Source organism: Vulpes vulpes, unplaced genomic scaffold (genome assembly GCF_048418805.1).
Source record: "Vulpes vulpes isolate BD-2025 unplaced genomic scaffold, VulVul3 u000000674, whole genome shotgun sequence".
Classification (NCBI taxonomy): Eukaryota; Metazoa; Chordata; class Mammalia; order Carnivora; family Canidae; genus Vulpes; species Vulpes vulpes.
This window is the reverse complement of record NW_027325812.1, coordinates 296,577-324,259: the sequence shown is the minus strand read 5'-3', so window position 1 is coordinate 324,259 and position 27,683 is coordinate 296,577. Positions and strand designations below refer to the sequence as shown.

General features: G+C 41.7%; 1 pseudogene; it reads right to left on the bottom strand.

The window, feature by feature from the left end:
- Nucleotides 1-1,651: 1,651 nt before the first annotated feature.
- Nucleotides 1,652-22,910, bottom strand: LOC112922215 (cytohesin-2-like; annotated as a pseudogene).
- Between the last annotated feature and the right edge of the window lie 4,773 nt (nt 22,911-27,683).

Genomic DNA, 27,683 nt, shown 5'->3' with positions numbered 1-27,683 from the left:
TTACGGCCAAATAATATTCAATTACATGAACATACCACATTTTGTTTATTCATCCATCAGTTGATAGACATTTGTGCTGTTTCCACTTTTTTTTACTACTATGAATGATGCTGTTAGATATTCACATACACATTTTTATATAAATGTATGTTTTTATCTTTCTTTAGTACATACCTAGAAGTGGAATTGCTAGATCATGTGGTAACTCTGGAAAACACTTCCTTGAAATGTTAAAGTGGCTCCACTATTTTACAGTCCCACCAGCAAAGTATGAGGGTTCCTATTTCTCCTCATATTCACCAAAATTTGTTATTGTATCTCATTTTTATTTTAGCCATCCTAATGGGTATGAATTGGTATCTCATTGTAGTTTTGATTTGTATTTTCCTAATGACTAATGTCATCTTTTCAAGTGCTTACTGGCCATTTGTGTATCATCTTTGAATAAATCTTCTTCTAATCCCGTGTCCATTTTTTAATTTATTTTTTAAAATATATTATTTATTTATTCATGAGAGACACACAGAGAGAGGCAGAGACACAGGCAGAGGGAGAAGCAGGCTCCATGCAGGTTGCCCAACGTGGGACTCGATCCCTGGTCTCCAGGATCCCACCCCGGGGCTGAAGGTGGCGCTAAACTGCTGAGCAATCGGGACTTCCCCTTGTGTCCATTTTTTAAATTAAGTTATTTATGCATTTAATGTTGACTTGGAATAGTTCCTTATATACTCTGTATGCTAGACCCTTATCAGATATATGATTTACAAATATTTTTTCTCATTCTGAGTTATCTTGTCACTTTTCCGGAGAGTATCCTTTGAAGAACAGGATTTTCAAATTTTGCTCAATTCTGATTTATAAAATCTTTTTCCGTTTGGTTGCTTACACATTTGGTGTAAAATGCAAGAAGCCATTGCTTAATGCAATGTCACAAAGATTTACACCTATGTTTTTCTTTAAGGATTTTATAGTTTTAGTTCTTTTTTTTTTCTTTTAAAGATTTTATTTATTTATTCAGAGAGAGAGAGAGGCAGAGTCACAGGTAGAGGGAGAAGCAGGCTCCATGCACGGAGCCCGACGTGGGACTCGATCTCTAGTCTCCAGGATCACACCCCAGGCTGCAGGCAGCGCTAAACCACTGTGCCACCAGGGCTGCCCTAGTTTTAGTTCTTAATATAAAAGCCTTTGACCCATTTTGAGCTAATCCTTATACACAATATAAGGTAGAGGTCCAATTTTTTTTTTTTTTTTTTTTGCATATCTAGTAGTCCCCACATCATTCATTAAAAAGATTATTCTTGGGGATCTCTGGGTGGCTCAGCGGTTTAGCGCCTGCCTTTGGCCTGGGGCATGATCCTGGAGTCCCAGGATCCTGTCCCACATCCGGCTCCCTTCATGGAGCCTGCTTCTCCCTCTGCCTGTGTCTCTGCCTCTCTCTCCTCTCTCTCTCTCTCTCTCTGTGTGTCTCATGAATAAATAAATAAAATTTTAAAAAAAAGATTATTCTTTCCCCCATTCAACTGTCTTGACACTCTTGTCAGAAATCGATTAACCAAATAGAAAAGTTTATCTCTGGATCTCAATTCTATTCCATTGGTCTCTGTATCTATCCTTATCCCCAGACCACAGTCTTGATTGCTTTACCTCTGTACTAAGTTTCCAAGGATGGAAGGATGGAGGTGCATGTGGCCCCGGTGGGGTAAGCAAGGCTTTTCCGGGCGGAGGTCGTGGAGGCCTCAATCGGGGTGGCAGCTTCAATCACAGCAGCAGCAACAACTGCCCACTTCAGAGGTGGAAGCGGTGACTTCGGAAGCCGGTGGCAGCAGAGGAGGATTTGGACAAGGAGGTGGCCGCCAAAGGCCAACACCAAGGACCTCCGGAACATGGAGTTTTATTAGGAGAGTTCCTGCATCCCCGGGATGATGACATAGTTTGTAAATGTACTACAGATGGAAATAGGTGCCTTATTTCAATGCTCTAGTTTATTTAGAGAACAAAGAACAAATTGGCAAAGTGGATGAAATATTTGGACAACTTAGAGATTTTTATTTTTCCTTTTTTTTTTTGTTTGAAGATTTTATTTATTTATTCATGAGAGACACACACACAGAGAGAGAGAGAGAGAGAGAGAGAGAGGAAGAGGCAGAGACACAGGCAGAGGGAGAAGCAGGCTCCATGCAGGGAGCCCGACGTGGGACTCGACCTCAGAACCCTGGAGTCAGGACCTGAGCCAAAGGCACAGGCTTAACTCCTGAGCCACCCAGGTGCCCCAAAACTGCAGAAGTTTTATATAGACCCATGTAAACAGCTGTCACTCAACATCCAGGTGGTTACCTCTTGGAGGTGGTGACCAGGGAGGTCGAGGAGGAGGTAGCAGAGGTGGTACAGGTGGAGGTTTTAGAAGTGGAAGAGGAGATGGAGGTGGAGGCTTCAGAGGAGGAAGCGGGGTGGTTTCAGTGGGAGAGAACATAGTGTGACAGTTGACAGGGAAACTTCTGCATGATCTACTTCTATGGATCAGAAACTTGTTTCTTGAGCAAGTTTTGAAGAACTGGTCTTTTTATGACAGTGGAACTAAAATGTCAACGCCATGCAAAAATGAGTAAAACAGAATAAGCAATTTTCCTCTAAAAGAGTTCCAACAAATGTTTTAATGCTTTGTACAATGCCTGGAACTCTGTGAGTGCTTAATAAATGGCCAGTTTATTTATTTTTAAAAATATTTTATTTATTTATATATGAGAGACCAGAGAGAGAGAAAGAGAGAGGCAGAGACACAGGCAGAGGGAGAAGCAGGCTCCACGCAGGGAGCCTGACACCAGACTCGATCCCCGGACTCCAGGATCACGCCCTGGGCTGAAGGCAGATGCTAAACCGCTGTGCCACCCGGGCTGCCCAAATGGCCAGTTTAAATATACAAACAAACAAAAAACATGGAAGGATGAGTCTTTCTTTCTTTCTTTCTTTCTTTTTTTTTTTTTTTTTTTGGATGAGTCTTTCAACTTTTTCTTTTTCAAGATTATTTTGTTATTTTGTCCAGGGGCAGCCAGGGTGGCTCAGCGGTTTTGCTCCACCTTCGGCCCAGGGCATAATCATGGAGGCCTGGGATCGAGTCCCGCGTGGGGCTCCCTGCATGGGGCCTGTTTCTCCCTCTGCCTGTGTCTCTGCCTCTCTCTCTCTCTCTGTGTGTCTCTATGAATGAATAAATAAAATCTTTTTTAAAAAAGATTATTTTGTCTATGCCAGGTGCCATGCATTTTTATATGAATTTTAGGATCTGCTTAGCAATTTCCACAAAAGAGCTAGCTGGAATTTTGATAGGGATTGCACTGAATCTCTGGATCAGTCTTGGATGTATTGCCGTCTCAACAAAATTAAATCATCTAAAAAAATAATAAAAAAATAAATCATCTAATCTATAAACAGGAAATGCCTTTTATTTTTCTTGCTTGATCTGAGTGAAAACCATTATGTCTTTCAGCATTAGTGTGATGTCAGCTGTAACTGTTTCTTAGATGCTCTTCATCATATGGAAGTTCTCTCCTATTTCTAGTTTGAGTGTTTTTATCCTGAAAGTGTTGACTTTTCTCAAATGTTTTTCTGTATCCATTGAGAGTATAATGTGATTTTTTGTCCCTTATTCTACTAATACGGTAAAAACATATTAAATTGAATTTTGGATGTTTGTCTATAGAGACACATTACAGTAAAACTGTCAAAAGCCAAAGACAGGGACACCCGGGTGGCTCAGTGGTTGAGCATCTGCCTTTGGCTCAGGTCGTGATCCTGGAGACCCTGGATCGAGTCCCACATCGGACTTCCTGCATGGAGCCTGCTCCTCCCTCTGCCTGTGTCTCTGCCTCCGTGTGTGTGTGTGTGTGTGTGTGTGTGTGTGTGTGTGTGGTGTCATGGATAGATGGATAAAATCTTAAAATAAATAAATAAATCCCTTGGGAAAGTCACTTCAGTCAGAGGGAGATGTATAACAACAGTAGTCATCCTTGTCTTCGTCTGTACCTCTGTGATCAGAAGCAGCAATCAGAGATAAGAACAGAGATTACCAACATTTGGAGGAGAGGATCCTTTTTATCCACTCTGGTTCTCACAAGCTGCTCCTAGAACATGCGCATAGCTGCCTGCTGTGGGGCTAGGAGTGGAGGATGGGTAGGTGCTACTATGTTAACAGCTAAAGTTGATCAAAACCAGCTAAAATTTACTCTCCAAGTCTCCTCTTGGAAGTTGCAAGCCTTTCCTCGGCTCCAGAGTTCCAAAATAGTTACATCAGACTGATTTTGCCAGTGCAGCTGCTGCCTAGGTGGAGTGACAGGCCCCTGGTCCTACTCCATCATCTTCTCAGAATCTTCTGTAGTTTCTTTTTTTTTCTTCTGTAGCTTCTTGAACATATGAAATAAAGTTTTAAGTGTTTTAATCTTCGTTTACTAATTCTAACATTTGTATACTTTCTGAATTAGTTTCATTTGATTAATTTTCTTCTCATAATTGGATACTATTTTCTCTTTCTTTGTATGTGCGTTTATTTTCAAATGAGTAGGGATCCCTGGGTGGCGCAGCGGTTTGGCGCCTGCCTTTGGCCCAGGGCGCGATCCTGGAGACCCGGGATCGAATCCCACGTCGGGCTCCCGGTGCATGGAGCCTGCTTCTCCCTCTGCCTGTGTCTCTGCCTCTCTCTCTCTCTCTCTCTGTATGACTATCATAAATAAATAATAATTAAAAAAAATATTAAAAAAAAAAAAGAAATTTTATTTTCAAATGAGTGCCCAGACATACAGATTTTACTTTGTTGGGTTCTGGATATTTTTCTATTCCTATAAATATTCTTGAGATTTGTTTTGGGGACAGTTACGTTACTTGGAAATAGTTTCATCTTTTCAGGGCTTGCTTTTAAACTTTGTTATATGCCGTCAGAGCAGAGTTTAGTCTAGAACCAATTTTTTCCTACCACCACTATTTAAATTTTTTTTTAAATAAAGTAGAAGTTTTATTTTTATTCATACAACAAGTAGCAAGCAGGCTCTGCTTTATGCAATCACTCAGCAGCCCAGGCGAAAGCAACTTAATTCATCTTCTACATATGCTCTCCACAATCTCCTGTGATAGTTCTCCAGAAAACCTCAGTGGGCTTGAGGGAGCACTGCATGTTATAATACATATGCTTAGTATAGTGCCTAACACAGAGTAAGCAATTGATAAATGCTAATGGTTAATATTAGCCATAATTTTGGCTTAGAAACCAAGAGACTTAGAGGTGAATTGAAATAAATGTGAGTCTTCTTAAACCATAAAAGAATATTTTATATATTTATTTTGAGCACAAAAATGAGACAATTAGAACTGAGATAAGAATTATTCTGGGGGATCCCTGGGTGGCTCAGCAGTTTGGCTCCTGCCTTCAGCCCAGGGTGTGATCCTGGAGATCCGGGATCAAGTCCCACCTCGGGCTCCCTGCATAGAGCCTGCTTCTCCCTCTGCCTGTGTCTCTGCCTCTGTGTGTGTATCTGTGTGTGTGTGTGTGTCTTATGAATAAATAAATAAAATCTTTATTTAAAAAAAAGAATTAAAAAAATTATTCTGGGCAGGGGCACCTGGGTGGCTCAGTCAGTTAAGCATCTGCCTCCAACTCGGGTCATGCATGATACCAGGATCCTGGGATTGAGCCCCACGTGTGACTCCCTGCTCAGCAGGGAACCTGCTTCTTCCTTTCCTTATGCCCCTCCTCCTGCTGGTGCTCTATCTGTCAAATAAATAAATAAAATCTTTAAACAACAACAACAAAAGAATTATTCTGGCCAATACCTGTAAGGTGGCTCTGCGGGGGTGTGGTGGTTGTAGGCTGACCATCAGCTGGAAGACAGTTATAATGGGATAGATGAGAAGTGACATCAGAAGGAGCATGGGGAAGAAGAAGGAAACAGCTAATAGACTCTACTCTCTGGAGGTTTGTAGAGTCTAGATCTCTTATATTTCTAGATGTCCTACCTTCAAATATGTGTTTGGTGTCTCTATTCGTCACTGGCAAAAATAAACTATTTCGTTGGTAATCTCAAAATAATTTTTGCTAATATTTGGATTTGATTGCAAAATATAACATGAGAAGGTACCGTAGGAGATCCCCTCAACATTAGATATGTGACTATTTGGAAATCGAGTGAAAATGATTTTGTATTAAGTTCTGCTTGTTATTAAATGACTCTTAAGTTCTTATTTTCTCCCTGTATGCCTCAAAATTATTAATATATTTAGTTACTTCTCTGCTTTGATTTTTTTCCTCTTTTTTTTAAACATTTTTCTTCTTCTTTAGGGTAATTAATCCCAATTTTCTCTGATTTTTATACCAAAAAAAAAATGCTCAAGCAAATTTCTAAGTATTGTACCCAGGGAATTACAAGGTCCTCTATTCTGGCAGGTGGGAACACACTATTCCTGGTCTTATGTGAGATTCAGAGGTTACTCTCTTTGTTTCAGGTGATTCTTTACCTGGTTTAAGTGATTTCCTCACATAAATACACTAAACAGGGGCTCCTGGCTGGCTCCGTCAGTAGAGCATGTGACTCTTGATCTCAGGGTCATGAGTTCCAGCCCCATGTTGGATGTAGAGCCTACTTAAAAAAAAGGAAAAAAATAAGCTAACCAGTACTCAGCAGATGATTCAAGAGGAAACCTCAAGGTATCTTTTAAAATCTCTTAGTGTATAGCTCTCTTCGTTCTGTTCCTTTGTCCTGTGCTCTCTAGCCACCCTGGCCTCCATCTCTTTAACTAAAGATGACTGCCAAGTTCTTTCTAGGTTCTTCTTGTGTATGACCTAGAAATTCTCTCCAAGCAATAAACTGGGAGAATCATAGGGTTTACTTCATTTGTTTCTCATCTTTCAGGAATCACTGCCCATTACTGCATGGTGTCCCATGTCTTGAAAACCATTGCTTCATATATTTAATCAAGTTTTTTAAGGTTAGTTTTGGTTTTTTGGTTTTTTGTTTTGTTTTGTTTTTTCAGTTGAAAAGATCAGATCCCTGTTACTTCATCTTGGCTAGAGCAGTGTTCTGGCTTTTTTCCTGAATAGTTCCTTCCTCATCAGTAGTCTACCCAGCAAATTCCACTTGACTCCGCCTCCACAAAGTCTACCCCTGTCTTCTCAGCTAGGCCAGACTGCAGTGCTCTGCTTGGACCCCACTTCACTAGGTTGAGAGTTCATAAAATGCCACGATGACTATAATTCTCACCTTGTTTGTTTCTATGCCTGTTGTCCAATGTCTAAAAACATTTATTTGATATATTTTTTCCCAATTTCTAGTCACTTAAAATAGGAGGGGTTACTCTGTGCCAGTTTCTTTGTTATGTCTAGAAGTGGAAGCCTAACCTTATTAATTTTTTAAAGCTGCCTTACTTGGGGCACCTGGGTGGCTTGGTCGATTAAACATCTGCCTTCAGCTCAGGTCATGATCTTGGGGTCCTGGTATTGAGCCCCACATAGGGCTCTCTGCTCAATGGGGAGTCTGCTTCTCCCTCTGAGTTCTCTCTCCCTCTCTCTCTCTCAAAAAAATTTAAAAATTAAAAAAAAAAAAAAACCTGCCTTGCTTTATGGCATAAACAAGATGTCTCAGGCTCACCTTATACCTTTCCTGCCCCAGATTTTGTATCAATTATTTCTCAAAAAAGCCACTGATTCCTTTCAATGGAGGAAGGTAGAAACAACCAAAACTAAAGTTCTTACTTCATGTATTTGATTTTATCTATTTTCCTCTAAAAAATATTAATTCCTGAAATCGTTAACATATTATTTATTTTATCCTTTGAAATAAAGAAAAATATATAAAAATGGCAATATTAATGTCAACTGAGGCAACCTGCAATATTCTTTTCTTTTTCCTGCAATACTCTTTTTGTACAATCTTTGTTAACTCTCTATAAAGCAATAAAGTTCAATTAAGAGGTAAAATTAAAAAAAAAAAAAGTGGTATAGTTTTTTTCTTCCCAAGGTGATCCAGGAATAAAATTAGAATTGTAAGGTGTCTGAGTGGCTCAATCTGTTAAGCATCTGCCTTCCGCTGGGGTCATAATCTTTGGGTCCTGGGATGGAGCCCCGCTTCAGGCCCCACACTCAGCAGGGAATCTGTTCTCCTCCTCCCTCTGCCCTTCCCATCGCTCCCGCCCCTCCAGCCCCTGCTCCTGCGCTCCCGCTCCCGCTCCCGCTCCCGCTCCCGCTCGCTCTCTCTCGCAAAAATAAAATCTATTAAAAAATTAGTTGAGATCTTCAGATCCTATTTCTTGTGCAATTTTCCTAATATGTTACTCTGCTCCTACCTGTTTTCTACCTCTATTCAAGTAGAGCTGAGAATTCCTAGCCCGTTGATTAGCCTTTAATAATTATTTCCTTTTATAGACACTGGCCTCTTACTCCTTAGCAATTAGGATTCCCAATCACAGAATGTGGACACAGTTGAGAAAAAGCTCTTATATTTGGTTTTTAGTCTAAAAAGAAATCAACTTTGAGGATGACAGTGAAATCGAGTAAAGTGGGGTGGGGGTGGGGGTGAGGGTGGGGGTGGGTGGCTCAGCGGTTTGGCACCTGCCTTTCGCAGAGGGTGTGATCCTGGAGAACCGGGATCGAGTCCCACATCGGGCTCCCTGCATGGGGCCTGCTTCTCCCTCTGCCTGTGTCTCGGCCTCTCTGCGTCTCCCATGAGTAGATAAATAAATTTTTTTAAAAAAATATATCGAGTAAAGATATCCTCAAATTTGAAGCAGGTAGAGCTAGGCCCGACCAAATATAAGTAGAAGCTAGTTATGAGAATTTTTATGATTCCAAACATTAGGAGGGATAATAAATAGGAGAGAAGCCTAAAGCTTTACACAGTAGATCATAAACCTAGTTCCTAGGTTTCCTCACTTGCTGACTGATTCTTATTGATTAGCAATTGACAACTGATGCTTAGAGAAAAAAAATTTTTTTAGAGCAAATTTTTAACTTGCTGAAAATCGATGTCTCATGCTGCTTTGGATTTGTTGTATTACAGCTGACCCTTGAACAATGCCAAGCCCACACACAGAAAATCCAAGTATAACTTTTAACTCCCTAAAAACTTAACTACTAATAGCCTAAAGTTGACCAGAAGCCCTACTGATAACATAAACAGTTGATTAACATATAGTTTATATATTATATACTGCATTCTTACAAAAAAATAAGCTAGAAAAGAAAATGAAAATGTTATGAAGAAAATCATAAGGAAGAGACAATATATTTACAGTACTGTGTGAAAAAAATCTGCCTGTAAATTGACTCACATAGTTCAAATCTGTTGTTCACATTTCATTCTGTATTATTTCATTTGCTGTATTATTTCATTCCTTGCACTTCATCAAGAGAATTGGTTAAAACAAAGTTAGGAACAATGAAGTTCTGACAGTAACTTCTAAGGAAGAAAAATACATTTTCTAAGAACATTTCAATGGCTATTTAATTTCACTACAGCTTCTCTTCATGGTTCAATGTCTCTAGGGATAAGAAGCTGCATATTGGTGAATTTTTCAAAATTGTTATATAGTTGAATGAACAGACATATTTAGCATTTTCCCATGTTAGAACCAGAATGAATTAACAAAGAGTCTGCTACATTTGTTTTGTTTTTTTTGTTTTGTTTTTTAAACATTTCTTTTTTATTTTTATTTTTTTAGTTTTTATTTATTTATGATAGTCACAGAGAGAGAGAGAGAGCAGAGACACAGGCAGAGGGAGAAGCAGACTCCATGCACCGGGAGCCCGACGTGGGACTCGATCCTGGGTCTCCAGGATCGCGCCCTGGGCCAAAGGCAGGCGCTAAACCGCTGCGCCACCCAGGGTTCCCTGTTTTGTTTTTTAAACACTGCTCCCTTATGATAGAAAATTTTCCACTGGGCAATTAGAAAAAGCAATAAAGTTGCCCAAGCCCTTTTTATCCTGGACATGTTAAAATAGTTCTTTATTTTCTCTCTATATGTAATGTTATGTACATGCAAAAATATCATTATACAAGTCTTTTGTTACTGTTTTTCTTTTTTTAAAAAAATATTTTACTTATTGATTCATGAAAGACACAGAGTGAGGCAGAGACATAGGCAGAGGGAGAAGCAGGCTCCATGCACCGGGAGCCTGATGTGGGATTCGATCCTGGGTCTCCAGGATCGCGCCCTGGGCCAAAGGCAGGCGCCAAACCGCTGTGCCACCCGGGTGTCCCTGTTACTGTTTTTCAATGCACATACAGATTTTTTGAAGAACAGCCTTGTCAAAAGCCTTAAACATTTTTCTGCATGTTTTCTTATTCAATATTCTTCTTTTTTTTTTTTATATGTATCTTCTTAAATTTTATTTATTTATTTATTTATGATAGTCACAGAGAGAGAGAGAGAGGCAGAGACACAGGCGGAGGGAGAAGCAGGCTCCATGCACCGGGAGCCTGATGTGGGATTCGATCCTGGGTCTCCAGGATCGCGCCCTGGGCCAAAGGCAGGCGCCAAACCGCTGCGCCACCCAGGGATCCCCTTATTCAATCTTCTTATTCAATCTTTCTTATTATTCAATATTTCTTATTATTTCGTAGAAATATATTCAAAGTAACCAGTATCTCTCTTTTCATTTTTTGTTTAAGATTTTATTTATTTATTCATGAGACACACACAGAGAGAAGCAGAGACACAGGCAGAGGGAGAAGCAGGGAGCCCGACATGGGACAGATTTTAAATAAAATCTTTAAAAAATAAAACAATAAAAAAAATTAAAAATAAAATAAAACAAAACAATAAATGATAGTGATTTATGTTCTTTTTACGATTTATTTATTTATTTATGAGAGAGAGAGAGAGAGAGAGAGAGATTGAGGCAGAGACACAGGCAGAGGGAGAAGCAGGCTCCATGCCAAGAGCCCGACGTGGGACTTGATCTCGGGACTCCAGGATCGCAGCCTGGGCCAAAGGCAGGCGCTAAACTGCTGAGCCACCCAGGGATCCCCAGTGATTTATTTTCTTAATATTCAGCCACTCTTGCATTCCAGAAATAAACTTTACTTAGTTGTAGGGTATTATTCTTTTGTACATTGATGAATTCTCTTTGCTAATATGTTATTTAGAAGAACTGCCCCTCCAAGTAGGAACTCTCTCTCGTGGTTAAATAGTAAGATTACCAACAGTGTAAAAAAAAAAAATTACCAACAGCGTGTTGATTGCAAATAAGAGAACAGTGATAGAGATGGTGAATTTTCCAAACCAGAATCTGCAACAGCAGGACCCAGGGATCCAGCCACCAAGATAGGGCAGCTCCACAGTAAGTAATGGAGCGAGGGGGCAGGGCTGCTCCCTCCTTTTTGACAGAATCAGCTTCTTCCTTGCCACCAGCATCTCACAGAAAGGGCCTATCCTCACAGGATCCTGAATGAATTTGATCCACTTTTCTTCGCCTGCATGGGAGCCGAAGCCAGGTACACCCCCTGCCATCTGCCTTCATTTTGCAGACTTTGATGAGCTGCCCCACGTTGTTGGTGATGCAAAGCTCAAAGTGGTTTGGTTTCTGAGGCTTGTCAACATCTTGGATGTTCAGATTATTCACAGGGATGATTCCTCCCAGGCCCTTGTCTGTCATGTTCTCAAAATGGTAGAGGCAGTTGTCTGTGACAATAAAGCAGCGCCAGTTCCACACCTTCACCTGGCCTCCTCCAAGCTTAAGGAGCCAGGCCTCCACGTCCAGGCTGAAGAAGGTATGGGTCTGACCATTCCCATCATCCTCAGGAATACTGAAGAGCTCATTTCAGATGCTGTCGTAGAGGTTTCTGAGCGGCTCCTCAGGCAGTTCCCACCCTCACTGATGCTTTGATTCATGGCCCCAAAGAGCTCCAGGCCCAGCTTGTCCCAGACACTGGGATTGTGAAGGCCGGCGTTCAGCATGATCAGGTGAAGGATAGCACCTCACATACACCTGTAGACTAGAAAACCCTGGGGTTGCACAGGCAGTATCACTGGGCAAAGGCTCCTGTCATCTATGGCCAGTCTTCTGGGCCTCTTTGGGGAGGCAGAAAGCTCCAGAGTAACTGACTGAGGGTCTGTACTAGACTGAGGTCTGTGGGCTCCTACAGACCTACAAAGGCATGGAGCATTGGCAGGTTTAGCCCTTTCCTTGCCCCAAGGAAGCCCCCATACCTGTGTTGTTCAGGCTCTTGCCCTGGTACAGGAAATGAGCATGTTCTGGAGAAGTTCCTTCTCCACCAAGAACTAGATCCCCTTCTGGGGCACATGTTGAAGTTCTTGCTGCCCATTGCTACCTTTTAGTTCTGTTGCAAGGTTTTAACTGCCTTCTTGGGCTTCCAGACCTTCCACCTTGTCAATGGCCTCACTGAGAGCCTCCACACGCACTGGATCTCCACCAGCAACTCCAGCTTCAGCCGCCGTGTGTTTTCCGGCTCCGTCAGCTCCTCCGGAGTCAGGTGTTGGGGGGCTCACTGGCACCCTCCATAGCAGATGGGGAGGCTGCAGGGAGTCCGCGCAGGCCTGCGGATCTGGCCTGGATCCTCATTGGCCCACGGGCCGGGTGAACCACTCACAGTCTCCAGGTGCCACAGCCTCCCTGTCTGTGCCCGTCTGCAGGCTGAGGTCTCTCTAGCCTCTCCCCCTCCCCGCCCATAGGGAGTTCTGCATCTGGCCGCCAGTTTTCTCTTTATAAAAAACAAAAAACCTATAGCAAGATATAGTGGAGAAGATGGAATCACGTGATGTAACAAAAAGAACATAACTTTATAAATTAGAAGATGACATTTAGTGTTAAATACTTACTAATAAACCAAAACAAAATAATTTTAAAAATCTCTAGGCACTGGGATGCCTGGTGGCTCAGCAGTTGAGCCTCTGCCTTGAACTCAGAGTGTGATCCTGGGATCAGGGATCGAGTCCCGCATCAGGCTCCCTGCAAGGAGCCTGCTTCTCCCTCTGCCTGTGTCTCTGCCTCTCTGTCTGTCTCTCATAAATAAATAAATGAATCTTAAAAAAAAAATCTAAGCACTATGTTCTATGATTCCACCATGCTTTGGCATGAAGTTTTAAACAAGATAAATGCAGTAATAGAACAAAATTAGGATTTTATTACCCTTAGAATTGGCATCAGGCAACCACAAACCTTCCACCACAATGTCAAGACACTGAACCTTTTATATACATGTCAGGCTCCATCCCTAAGGACATAGGTTATAGGTCTTGAAAGATTTAAACTAAAATGCTTGGCAGGCTGGGTGGCTCAGCGGATTAGCACTGCCTTGAGCCCAGGGTGTGATCCTGGAGGCCTGGGATCAAATCCCACGTCGGGCTCACTGCATGGAGCCTGCTTCTCCTTCTGCCTGTGTCTTTGCCCCTCTTTGTGTGTCTCTCATGAAAAATGAATAAAATTAAAAAAAAATGAAATGCTTTTGTGTTTTATCATTTCATGTACCATTATCAATTCATATAAGCATGAAAAGCATTTGATTATTTTATCTAATCCACAGCACCACTATTTTCAGCAATAATCCCTAACTTTGGGGCGCCTGGGTGGCTCAGTTGGTTGGGCATCTGCCTTCAGCTCAGGTCATGATCTCAGGGTTCTGGGATCGAGCCCCACGTCGGGCTTTCTGCTCAGCCAGGAGTCAACTCTCTCTCCCTCTGCTGCTCTCATAATGCTCACTCTGTCTCTCAAATAAATAAAATCTTTTAAAAAAAAATCCCTAACATCTACTCTTCCAACTAACAATCTATTAATTTATCCAATATAAATTAATTTCTGTCATTCATTGGTTTAATAAGTAAAACATCTAATGTTGATTAGAGTTGAAATGACTGAAGTGCTTCTAGCAATTCCTCTGGTGTCTGAATTCCCAATTAGAATGCTAGCTGCACCTAGAGGATAATTCTAACCTAACAAACCCATAATATTTTACTCTCTACACTGGAATAGTTTAATTAATAGATATTGTAACACCAGATTCAAATACTAATTCTGACACTTAATAGCTATGTGATATTGGGCATGAATGTAATTTGATCCCCCTAAGACCCAGTTTCTTACATGTCTACTGGGGATAATACCCAGTAGAATGGTGAGAATTATAATATAATGAATATAAAAAGGCAATATAAACTCTGAAATAGTCTACAAATTTTAGGCATTATTATTGGATAATAATACCTCAAATAGAAGTTGGGTTCTGTTGAGTTCCTTTGAGGATTTGTTCATGATATGGAAGGTTAGGGGATCTCTAATGTTCATCTATTGTAAATATTATAGTTTTGATGTTCTCTTTGCTTGTCTATGAAGCAAGGAGAAAAGCAAAATGAGTAAGTTATGAGGTCCTTAACCCAGAAGGTCAAAATAATTGCCTTACCTCTGGCACAGGGGCTATAACCCTCATTGACAGTATTCTTTCTAGTGGAAGATTCTCTATCATATGAGGGCAGACCTAATAGATTTAATAAGAATAACTAATATTTATTCAGTGTTGACTCTCTTCCAGGCAATGTGCCAAGTATATTATCTAATTTAATCCCCATAATAAGCCAATAAAATAGGTATTTTTTTATTTTTTTTGTTTTTTTTATTTTTTTTTTAATTTTTTTTTATGATAGTCACAGAGAGAGAGAGAGGCAGAGACATAGGCAGAGGGAGAAGCAGGCTCCATGCACCGGGAGCCCGATGTGGGATTCGATCCCGGGTCTCCAAGATCGCGCCCTGGGCCAAAGGCAGGCGCCAAACTGCTGCGCCACCCAGGGATCCCAGGTATTTTTTTAAAGATTTATTTATTTATGATAGAGAGAGAGAGGCAGAGACACAGGAGGAGGGAGAAGCAGGCTCCATGCGGGAGCCCCACGCAGGACTCAATCCCAGGACTCCAGGATCGCGCCCCGGGCCAAAGGCAGGCGCCAAACCGCTGAGCCACCCAGGGATCCCCGAATAGGTATTGTTTTTAAGTCCATTTTAAAATAAGGAAACTAGGGCACCTGGGTGGCTCAGTTGGTAGAACGTGTGACCTTTGGTTGTGAGTTCAAGCCCCACAATGGGCATAGAGCCTACTTAAAAAAAAAAAAAATGAGGAGACTAAGGCTCAGGGAAATGAGGTAACTGCCCAAGTGGTGGTTCAAGGATTTGAACTCAAGCAGTTGTTCTTTTTTTTTTTTTTTCTTTTTAAGATTTTATTTATTCATGAGACACAGAGAGAGAGAGGCAGAGACACAGGCAGAGGGAGAAGCAGGCTCCATGCAGGGAGCCCGACATGGGATTCCATCCTGGGACTCCAGGATCCCTCCCTAGGCCAAAGGCAGTGCTAAAGCACTGAGCCACCGGGGCTGCCCTCCCCGGTGGGCATCTGCCTTCAGCTCAGGTCATGATCTCAGGGTTCTGGGATCGAGCCCCACGTCGGGCTTTCTGCTCAGCCAGGAGTCAACTCTCTCTCCCTGAGCAGTTGTTCTTAACCTATCTTCTAAATTCAACAGTTCATATATAAATACTATATCTATATTTTGTATGACTGTCTATTTGAATTTTCCTTAACATTCTAGGCTTAAGAACAGGAGGGCAGGGACACCTGGGTGGCTCAGCGGTTTAGCGCCTGCCTTCTGCCCAGGGCTTGATCCTGGAGACCCGGGATCGAGTCCCACATCAGACTCCCTGCATGAAGCCTGTTTCTCTCTCTGCCTATGTCTCTGCCTCTCTCTCTCTCTCTCTCTCTTTCTCTCTCTGTCTCTCATGAATAAATAAATATAATCTTAAAAAAAAAAAAAAGAACAAGAAGGCAGACAAAATGCATGATGTTTCCTTCCTTCACTAGAACAAACATATTCATTCATTTGTACGTTCAGTTAGTTTTCCTGGGGAAATTCAGCTGACCACAAAAGCATTGTAGAAGCACACCTATATTGTTTTTTCTCTGTTTCATCTCATATTTCTCCTCTTTTCTCAACTAAAGTTATTTTCTGTCTCTTTAGTCTTCTCTTTTCCCATGTGTGATAGATTGTCTGCAAAGGTGACTACCAATATAGTTCCTGCCATTCCTATTCTTCTCATCAAGAGGTTGCATTTATTTATTTATTTATTTATTTATTTATTTAGAGGTTGCATTTATTTCCCCAACCCTTGAATCTGGACTGGCCTCGCTACTTGCTTTAACCGTGAGAATATGGTGGAAATAAAACTGTGACAATTTGAAAGTTAGGACTTTTTTTTTTAAGATTTTATTTATTTGTTGAGACAGAGAGAGAGGCAGAGGGAGAAGCAGGCTCCATGCAGGGAGCCTGATGTGGGACTCAATCCCAGGTCCCCAGGATCACACCCCAGGCTGCAGGCAGCACCAAACCACTGCACCACCAGGGCTGCCCTGAAAGTCAGGACTTAAGAGACTTGGTAGTTTTCACTTTTCACCTTCTTGGAGCCTTGTAGAGAAGTCCAGCTATCCTGCTGGAGAGATTAGGTGGAGAGAAAAGTTCCAGCCAATAGCAAGAACCTACTGACCAATGTGTGAGCCATATTGTATCACTCACACATTGTATGAGGTTCACTTTTCTCATATTTTACTCATGGCATGTTATTAAATTTGACATCCCATTCCCCTTAAGCCCAATAGACAAAGGAGGCCCCAAAGTATTAGGGGGAGAAAAATTCACCTTATTTTATTTATTTTTAAATAGGTTCCACACCCAGTCTTCGTCAAGACTCTAGATGACTGTCATATGAGTAAACCCAGCTGATAACACATAGAGCAGAAAAGTCACATAGTTGTAGCCAGCCAACACACAAAATAACAATAACAAATTGTTGTTTAAAGCCACTTTGTGGTGGTTTGCTATGCTGCAAAAGCTACTGAACTGCAACATGATGGCTAGAAACATTTCGATAGAAAGGCCAGTCACATCACTGGGAGATATCTTCAGTTAAAGAGATGACTGTTTTTGTGATCTACAAAAGAGCATGAAGCAGTGAAGTAAAATGTGTGGCTGATTTGGGCCTGTCATACCCATTTCTGGATCGACTAGCATAAAGAAAAGAAAACTAGGGCAGCCTGGGTGGCTCAGCGGATTAGCGCCACCTTCAGCCCAGGGCCTGATCCTGGAGACCTGGGCTGAAGGTCTCCCTGCATGGAGCCTGCTTCCCCCTCTGCCTGTGACTCTGCCTCTCTCTTTCTCTCTGTGTCTCTCATGAATAAATAAAATACTTAAAAAAAAAAAGAAAGAAAAGAAAACTAGATACTAAAGTCTTTTATTTTTTTTCTGACCACATATAAGAAAACATGAATATGTCTCATTTTGCCCAATATTCCATCTATCGGACTTGAGCCAAACAGGAAAACAGGTTGTCTGACATAAACATTCTTACTCCTTGAATTTGGCTTTAAGGTGCAAAGAGGCTGCTTCCTTCCTCTGAGAGTTAGAAGCCTACACTTACACTTACAGGATGGAGTATATACCAAAATATCAAGCTTCTTAGAAGCTGCATTTAGAACTGCAGTCAATTCCCAATTGTCCACATAATGGAAGTTAAAGCCAGGAAAATATAATTTAAAACTTATCTGAGGAAAATGTTTTTATTTTGGAATATCCTGAGGTTCACTTTTCTCATATTTTACTCATGGCATGTTATTAAATTTGACATCCCATTCCCCTTAAGCCCAATAGACAAAGGAGGCCCCAAAGTATTAGGGGGAGAAAAATTCACCTTATTTTATTTATTTTTAAATAGGTTCCACACCCAGTATGGAGCTCAACACGGGGCCCCGAACTCATGACCCTGAGTTGAAGACCTGAGTTTATATCAAGAGTGAGATGCTCAGGGATCCCTGGGTGGTGCAGCGGTTGGCGCCTGCCTTTGGCCCAGGGCGCAATCCTGGAGACCCGGGATGGAATCCCACGTTGGGCTCCCGGTGCATGGAGCCTGCTTCTCCCTCTGCCTGTGTCTCTGCCTCTCTCTGTGTGTGACTATCATAAATAAATTAAAAAATTAAAAAAATTAAAAAAAAAAAAAGAGTTAGATGCTCAGACGTGATCCTGGAGTCCCAGGATCGAGTCCCACATCGGGCTCGGGCTCCCTGCAGGGAGCCTGCTTCTCCCTCTGCCTCTCTCTCTCTCTCTGTGTCTCTCATGAATAAATAAATAAAATCTTTAAAAATAAATTTGTTTCAACAATAAAATTTAAGCACTGAGTACCAACTTTATTAGCGATCTATCTCATGATTTAGATTGTGACAAAATCAAGATACAAAATTCCTCTCTTCCGGCAGCCCCAGTGGAGCAGAGGTTTATCGCCGCCTGCAGCCCGGGGTGTGGTCCTGGAGGCCCGGGATCGAGTTCCACCTCGGGCTCCCTGCATGGAGCCTGCTTCTCCCTCTGCCTGTGTCTCTGCCTCTCTCTCTGAATTAAAAAAAAAAAAAAAATTCCTCTCTTCTTCCTCTCCCCTACTCACAATTATCAGAGAAAAGGAATGTAAGAAATTGAGAGTTGTTTCTCATGAAGTAGCGGAAAGGAGGCTAAAGGAAAGGAAAACCAAAAGGTAATCTTTAAATACAAAGGAGAGGAAGCATTGACTTTCTTACCAAAGACAAATGTGAAGGGGAGAAATGGTGATGGAAGTAGGTAGATTCAAATGGTTCTTTTTAAAAAATGGATTCTCACTTCTGTGAGGGAGTTAAAGTAGGCTTAGGAAAATGTGTGAGAATTACTTTCTTGATTTCTTCATGTGTAAGAACTGTTAGATAGATAGATAGATGATAGATAGATAGATAGATAGATAGATAGATAGATAATGTGAAAAATTTTATACATAAAGTAAAAAGATTAGTGCAATGAATAGCTATATTCCTTTCCAGAGTCAACAACTATTATTTTGCCATATTTGTTTATTTGCTGAACTTTTTTTAAAAAAGATTTTATTTATTTATTCATAGAGAGAGAGAGGCAGAGACACAGGCAGAGGGAGAAGCAGGCTCCATGCAGGGAGCCCGATGTGGGACTCGATTCCGGGTCTCCAGGATCACACCCCAGGCTGCAAGCGGCGCCAAACTGCTGCGCCACCGGGGCTGCCCTGAACAATTTAAAAAAAAAAAAAAAATATATATATATATATATATATATATAATTTATTTATTTATTCATGAGAGAGAGAGAGAGAGAGGCAGAGACACAGGCAGAGGGAGAAGCAAGCTCCCAGTAAGGAGCCTGACGCAGGACTCGATCACAGGACCCCGGGATCCCGCCCTGAGCCAAAGGAAGACGCTCACCCACTGAGCCACTCAGGTGTCTCACCCTTTCTTTCTTTCTTTTTTTTTAATTTTTATTTATGATAGTCTCACACACACACAGAGGCAGAGACATAGGCAGAGGGAGAAGCAGGCTCCATGCACCGGGAGCCCGACATGGGATTCGAACCCGGGTCTCCAGGATCGCGCCCTGGGCCAAAGGCAGGTGCTAAACAGCTGTGCCACCCAGGGATCCCACTGCGCCACCCAGGGATCCCTCACCCTTTCTTTCTTAAAAACTCTTTCTTTGCTCTCACTCTTGTACCAGGAAGGGTGAAGAACATCAAATCCTGAACACCGATAACTTCTAGCTGTCACAGGTATCTGCAGAATAGAGAACCTGGAGAAAGCCATAAAGAAGGGACCTAGAAACGAAGTAGCTGAAGTTCTCACAAGCCTCGGCCCCTAAGTCCCGCAAAGCTCCTCCTTCTGCTGTGCCTTCTCCTCCCCCTTGCAAACAAAAAATATAATCACATTTTGAAGTTTTTTTTTTTAATTTTTAATTTTATTTATTTATGATAGTCATACAGAGAGAAAGAGAGAGAGGCAGAGACACAGGCAGAGGGAGAAGCAGGCTCCATGCGCCGGGAGCCTGATGTGGGATTCGATCCCGGGTCTCCAGGATCGCGCCCTGGGCCAAAGGCAGGCGCCAAACCGCTGCGCCACCCAGGGATCCCACATTTTGAAGTTTTATAGTGGTTCTCCCAACCTCCATCTCAGGGAGGGGCCGTGTAACCACCTAGGAATTACAATATGGTCTGTACAAAGGTGCCACAGAGGGCCGTCTGGGGGGCTGCCTGGGGCCCAGGGATGGAGTCCCACATCGAGCTCCCTGCATGGAGCCTGCTTCTCCCTCTGCCTGTGACTCTGCCTTTCTCTCTGTGTGTCTCTCATGGATGGATGAATGAATGGAATCTTTAAAAGAGAGAGAGAGAGAGAGAGAAAACTCTGCGTAGGGCCCAGAGAAGAGGGAATAGGGACCTGACTCCTTAGGATTTTCTCTAAGATTAAAAAATGAGGTAAAGATAGTGGACAAGATTACTCTTTTCAAAAATATTGTGCATTTGATGGTAGGTCCCTACTGTTATGTCTTCTCAGGAACCTTTGGATTATATATAACAGTAATAGATGACAGCACCCTCAAAACCTCAGTAGTGTGCTGTTGGGATGGAGATATAAAGATAAGTTTGTCTCCCTGCCTCGAGGAATTCAAGAGTTTTTGCTTGGTTTGGTTTGGAGGCAGGTACTTAAGACAAGTACATTAATAACATTAGTAGCTGCTAATACAAGTTGGGTTTTTTAAAAGATTTTATTTATTCATGAGACAGAGACATAGGCAGAGGGAGAAGCAGGCTTCCTGTGGGTAGCCTGATGTGGAACTCCATCCCACGACCCCAGGATCATGATCTGAGCCTAAGGCAGACACTCAACCACTGCACCACTTGGGTGCTTTTTTAATTTCTAAATTAAAGTTTTTAATTTGTAAATATACATATGCATATACAGTCAATCTTCATTATTCACGGATTCCACATCTGTGAATTCATGATCATCCACAGACATGCAGAGCAGTGAAAAAGTTCCCTGATGTGCACATACTGAGCTGTGGCACAGTTGTTTTGTTTCAGATCTCAGACTGCAAACATGTTTTTGTGGTATAGTCACACATTTTTTGCATTCTTTTATTGCAGTTTAAAGAAGCCTTCACGTGTATTGAAGTGATGTGTAGCTTTCCTAGGTGCAAGAAGGCTGTGACATACCTTCTGGAGAAAATACAAGTGTTAGATAAGCTTTGTTCAGGCATGAGTTATAGCGCTGTTGGTTGTGAGTTCAATGTTAATGAGTCAACAGTATATATATATATTTTAAGATTTTATTTATTTAGGGGATCCCTGGGTGGCGCAGTGGTTTGGCGCCTGCCTTTGGCCCAGGGCGCGATCCTGGAGACCCGGGATCGAATCCCACGTCGGGCTCCCGGTGCATGGAGCCTGCTTCTCCCTCTGCCTGTGTCTCTGCTTCTCTCTCTCTCTCTCTCTGTGACTATCATAAATAAATAAAGAAAAAAATATTTAAAAAAAAGATTTTATTTATTCATAGAGACAGAGAGGGAGAGGCAGAGACACAGGCAGAGGGAGAAGCAGGCATCATACAGAGAGCCTGACGTGGGACTCCATTCAGGGTCTCCAGGATCACGCCCTGGGCTGTAGGTGGCGCTAAACCGCTGAGCCGCCAGGGTTGCCCTAAACTGTCTTTTTTTTTTTTTTTTTTTTTTTTTAATTTATTTATTCATGAGAGACACACACAGAGAGAGGCAGAGACAGGCAGAGGGAGAAGCAGGCTCCATGCAGGGAGCCCGACGTGGGACCCAATCCCATACCCCAGGATCACACCTTGAGTCAAAGGCAGATGTTCAACTGCTGAGCCACCCAGGCGTCCCAAACTAAGTGTCTTTAAACAGAAACACATATAAAACAAGATCATGTACCAATCAGTAATGAAAATGTGACTAGAAGGTTTTATCTTGTTTTTTAGACTTTTATTTATTCATGAGAGACAGAGAAAGAGGAAGAGACAGAGGCAGAAGCAGGCTCCATGCAGGGAGCTGGATGTAGGACCTGATTCCAGAATTACAGGATCACACCCTGAGCAGAAGGCAGACACACTTAACCTGCTGAGCCACCCAGGCATCTGTCTAGAAGCTTTTAGAAACCTAACCTGTATTTCTCCTAGGAGCAATGGTTCAGTTTTCACTAAATCAGTGTTTGTGGTGACTTTACAGAACATAACTACCATAAATAATGAGAATCCTTATTGTATATATATATAAACTATATATAATATATATATATCCCCAATAAGTTATTGTGATTAATCCTTATTGTATATATATAAATAAACTATATATATATAATATATATATATATATACACCCCAATAAGTTATTGTGATTAAGAACGTTTAGCCACTACTAGTGATGGAAAGGAGCTCTGAGAATAGAACTTGGGAAATCCCCTATATTTAGAGGACAGCAGTCTGTGAAGGACAGAGAAAGGTCAGTCAGTCAGAGATTGATAAGAACCAAGAGAAAGCCATTTCAAGAAACAGGAATGGTGGGTAGACTATGTCAAATGCTTCAAAAGATCCAGAATGGGGACTTACCAAAAGTCTTTGAATATGGCTATTGACAGATCTTACTTTTTTTTATAATGGAAACTGTGCCAAATGTGGGGCTGGAACTCAAGACCCTGTGATCAAGAATCTCAAGCTCTGACTGAGCTAGCCAGGGGGAGGGCAGAGGGACAACAGTGAATCTCAAGCCGATTCTACACAGAGGGCAGGGCCTGAGGGGGGCTCGATCTCATGACCTTGAGACCACGACTTGAGCCAAAACCAAGAGTGAGACTTAACCAAGCAAGCCAGCCAGGTGGCCACCCCCCATCTTAAAAAAAAAAGGGTATAATATGTAAACATAACAAAGTACCATAAACTACGTGGCTTATAAGCAGAAATTTCTCACAGTTCTGGAAGGTGGAAGTCTGAGATCAGGTTACCAGCACCGTTAGATTCTGCTGAGGACTCTCTTCCAGGTTTGCAGACTGCCAATTTTATGTTGTATTCTTGCATCGTAGAAAGAGGGGAAGAGAGAACTCTCTGCGGTCTCTTTTATGAGGGTACTAATAACCAATTAAGAGGACTCCACCCTCATACCAAAGTCCCCACCTCCTAAATCCATCACATTGGGTTTAGGATTTCATTGTATGAATTTTGGGAGTACATAAACATTCATTCCATTGCATAAATCCAAAACTGTAACATTCCAGGATTAGAATACCAAAAATAGTTCCAGCTATATATATCATACAAGAGATCCATCCTTACAAGCCAAGTCTTGAGTTTTTCTATGTGTAAAGGAGTTTAGAATGTATCCACATACTAGTTTAAAAGCCCTTAGGCTTACTTTCATCTCCTCCCCTCTTCCTAAACCATCTCTTTTCCCTGGGTTTTATCATTTCCTGCCTTATGCCAGACTTTGTTCTCTGTTATCCTGTCTTCTCCAGTACCTCCATTTCCATTGGCTTCTCTCATCCTTCAAATATAATTTAAAAAAAAAAAACAACCCTCCTAATAGGGGCAGCCCCGGTGGCACAGTGGTTTAGCGCCACCTGCAGCCTGGGGTGTGATCCTGGAGACCAGGGATAGAAGTCCACGTCGGGCATGGAGCCTGCTTCTCCCTCTGCCTGTGACTCTGCCTCTCTCTCAATAAATAAATAAAATCTTTAAAAAAATAAAAATAAAAACCCTCCTAATTCTTAAACAAGCCAAAAAAAATAAAAACCTTTCCCTTGACTACTTAATATATACAATACAGTTATCATGTTTTTTACTCCTATATTTGTCCCTTTCAGTCTCAGCTGATGGTGTTGCATCACCAACACCCCAAGTGTTGAAACTCCCCAAGTAGAAACCTCATTTCTTCCCCGTTTCTAATTGGTTTTCAAGGTCAGAAATTTATCAAAATTCTGAGTGAGCTTTTTTTCTAACCTCTTGCCTAAACTATCATAACTAGTCTGTCTGCAGTCTTTCTCCACTCCAGATGGTAAATTATATTCTACAAACATTTTTTTTTGCCAGACACATATGTGTCTGGCGTTAGAAACACAAGAGACAAATATGACACTCAAGAAACTTGTGTGCCCACAATAGCATCAGTCCTATTAAAAATTTCTTTGTTGCCAACATAAGTTCAAACTCCTTAAGCAGCCATTTGGGCCCTTCACCATTTGGACTGGATCCACCGCTCTAGCCTTAACTCTCACCATTCTACTTTACCTACAGTCTCTCCTAAGCTCCAGTCACAATATACTTTGCACAGATCTTATAAAATTCCATTGCCCCTGCTTTACATATGCTAGATTTTCTGTCTGGAAAATGCTCTATTTTTTTAAAAAAGATTTTATTTATTTTTAAAGACTTTTTGTTTATTCATGAGAGACACACAGAGAGGCAGAGACACAGGCAGAGGGAGAAGCAGGCTCCATGCAGGGAGCCCGATGTGGGACTTGGTCTGGGACTCTCCATCACACTCTGAGCCGAAGGCAAATGCTCAACCACTGAGCCACCCAGGCATCCCAAGATTTTATTTTTATTATTTTTTTAAAGATTTCTGTCTCTGTCAAATAAATAAAATCTTAAAAAAATGGGGGTGGGGTGGGGGCACCTGGGTGGCTCAGTTGGTTGTCTCCTTTGGCTCAAGTCATGATCTAAGGTCCTGGGATCCAGCCTCGTGTTGGGCTCCCTGCTCAGAGGGGACCCTGCTTCTCCCTCTCCCTGATTTCCTTCTTCAAATTTTACCTGATTTCTTCTGATCCCAGAGAATATTGCTAATTTACATAGAAATAGCATGTATCACTCATATCACTCGTTTTATAGTCTCATTTCCTGTACTATGAACTCTAGGTATATATACTGTAAGGTAGTATTTGGAATACAATACCATTTTTAGAGAATTTAAATATATTTCATTTTATTTTTATTTTTAATTAAGTAGGCTTCATGCCCCATGTAGGGCTTGAACTCATGAAGCTGAGATCGAGTCACATGCTCCACCAACTGAGCCAGCCAGGCATCCCCAAATATATTTCATTTTAAAAAGTAAGATTAGCTTTTTATTTTTTTTAATTTTTATTTATTTATGATAGTCACACACAGAGAGAGAGAGAGACGCAGAGACATAGGCAGAGGGAGAAGCAGGCTCCATGCACCGGGAGCCCGAGGCGGGATTCGATCCCGGCTCTCCAGGATTGGGCCCTGGGCCAAAGGCAGGCGCCAAACCGCTGCGCCACCCAGGGATCCCAAGATTAGCTTTTTAAAGAGCTAACCTCTTCATTCTCCTAGAGCTGTTCATGCTTTTATCAGCCCACAAAATGGTAGCAAAACTCAGAATAGGAAAAAGCTCAACATGAAACACACTTGTTTTTAACCCTTCCCATTACAGCCAAACCAGACGTATGATTGCAAACGGGGGGAAGATGATGGCATCAGAGAACATAAAGTAATTTAAGTTGCTATATGTGATATTTAGCTAGATGATTATGACCCAATTTCTTATTCTTTATACCTAGAACAGATTACTACTTTGCCTCACAAATACAAAATTAACAACCTAAGTTTTTTTTTTTTTTTAATTTATTCATGAGAGACACAGAGAGAGACAGACACAGGCAAAGGGAGAAGCAGGCTCCATGCTGGGAGCCCGATGCGGGACCCGATTCCAGGACTCCAGGATCACGCCCTGGGCCAAAGGCAGATGTTCAACCGCTGAGCCACTCAGGTGTCCCTTTTTTTTTTTTTTTTTTTTTTTTTAAGATTTTATCCATTTATTCATGAGAGACAGAGAGGCAGAGACACAGGCTCCATGCAGAGAGTCTGATGTGGGACTCAATCCCAAGACTCTAGGATCACACCTGGGCCAAAATGTGGGCACCAAACCGCTAAGCCACCCAGGTGTCCCAACAACCTAAGTTTTTTTTTTTTTTTTAATTTTTAAAATTTATTCCTGAGAGACAGAGAGAATAAGAGAGAGAGAGACACAGGCAGAGGGAGAAGCAGTCTCCATGCAGGGAGCCCGACGTAGGACTGGGTCCCAGGTCTCCAGGATCAGGCCCTGGGCTGAAGGCGGCACTATACCGCTAAGCCACCTGGCTGCCAATCTAAATTCTTATTAGAAAATCCCCTCATAAATCTTATTGTTCTCACTTGTTTTAATTTTTTAAGTGCTCATGTCAATCTTCTAGATTATAGTTCTTTTTTGCTAGTAGTGTCTGTGGAACCCACATTAAAATTTAGTCCTCAGAAAAACATCAGGGAGGAATGCCTGGCTGGCTCAGTGGGTAAAGAACCCGACCCTTGGTCTTAGGGTTGTTGAGTTTGAGCCCCACATTGGGTGGGGAGATAACTTAAAAATCTTTAGGGAGGGCGGCCGGGTGGCTTGGTAGTTTGGTGCCGCCTTCAGCCCAGGGCCTGATCTGATCCTGCGGACCCGGAGTCGGGTCTCAAGTTGGGCTCCCTGTGAGGAGCCTGCTTCTCCCCCTGCCTGTGTCTCTGCCTCTCTCTCTCTCTCTCTCTCTCTCGTGAATAAATAGATAAAATCTTTGGAAAGAAAAAAGGAAGAAAAAAAATCTTTAGGGGTGCCTGGGTGGCTCAGTGGTTGAGCATCTGCCTTTGGCTCAGGTCCTGGGATCTGGGGTCCTGCCCAGGACTCTGGGGTCCTGGGATCAAGTCTCGCCTATGTCTCTGCCTATGTCTCTGCCTCTGTGTCTCTCATGAATAAAATATTCTTTTTTAATTTTAATTTTTTTTCATGAATAAAATCTTTAAAAATACTAGAAAGAAGATTTATACTACTATTATAATTAACAAATTGTTTTCATGTTGCTTTTACTAATTTTTTTTTAATTGGCTTTCTCTTAGGGATTGTTAGGATTAAACCCAGGAGATGGAATTAGTACTTGCCAAGTGTTTTCCAGTTCCTGTCATTTTGGGTTGTAGATTTCTCTCCCAAAAGCCCTGACACTATAATTATACATGTTTGAATCTAGATTTTGCCTCCTACTAGAAACAGAACTTGTGAGTTTAAAAAAGAAACCTGATACAACTTGGGTCCCTACCAGCTAATGATTGATGTAACATGTAAAAGCATAAATCTTATTGCAAAGGGTGAGAAAGCCATTTCCAGACCGACTAACATGAAATCCCCTGAAATAGATCCAATAAGAATAGTAAGATAAAAAACAAACTATGAATTAGGGCACAATGGGCCTTAATTTCCAAAAATTTTTTGTGTGAAAGTCAGTTTTTCCCATAGGACTTCTTTTGATAAACGAAATTGCCAGCTATTTGAGGTTGCAATCTTTTAAATGCTATCTTCAATTCAGTTCTTCCATTTTCACTTCATCATATGTTACCAAATTGATCTATCTAGAACACAAGAGTGTTACTCCTCTCCAAAAAAAACCTTCAACACCTTTCCATTGTCAGAGAAATAAATTGAGAACAATTAACCCGATACTCATTACCACCATTTCTTGGTTGTGATCTACTTCTAAACCTTGTCTTGAATTATTCCCCACACTCTGGGCTATCCCAGGTCAGGGGAGTGGCAAACTATAGCCCGCAGACTAAATTTGGGATACTATCAATTTTTAATTTTGTTTTTTTAAGATTTTTAAAAAATATTTTATTTATTCCTAAGACACAGAGAGAGAGGCAGAGACACAGGCAGAGTGAGAAGCAGGCTCCATGCAGGGAGCCCGACGCGGGATTCCATCCCCCGACCCCGGGATCCTATCCTGAGCCGAAGGCGCGCCCAACCGCTGAGCCACTCAGATGTCCCAAGAT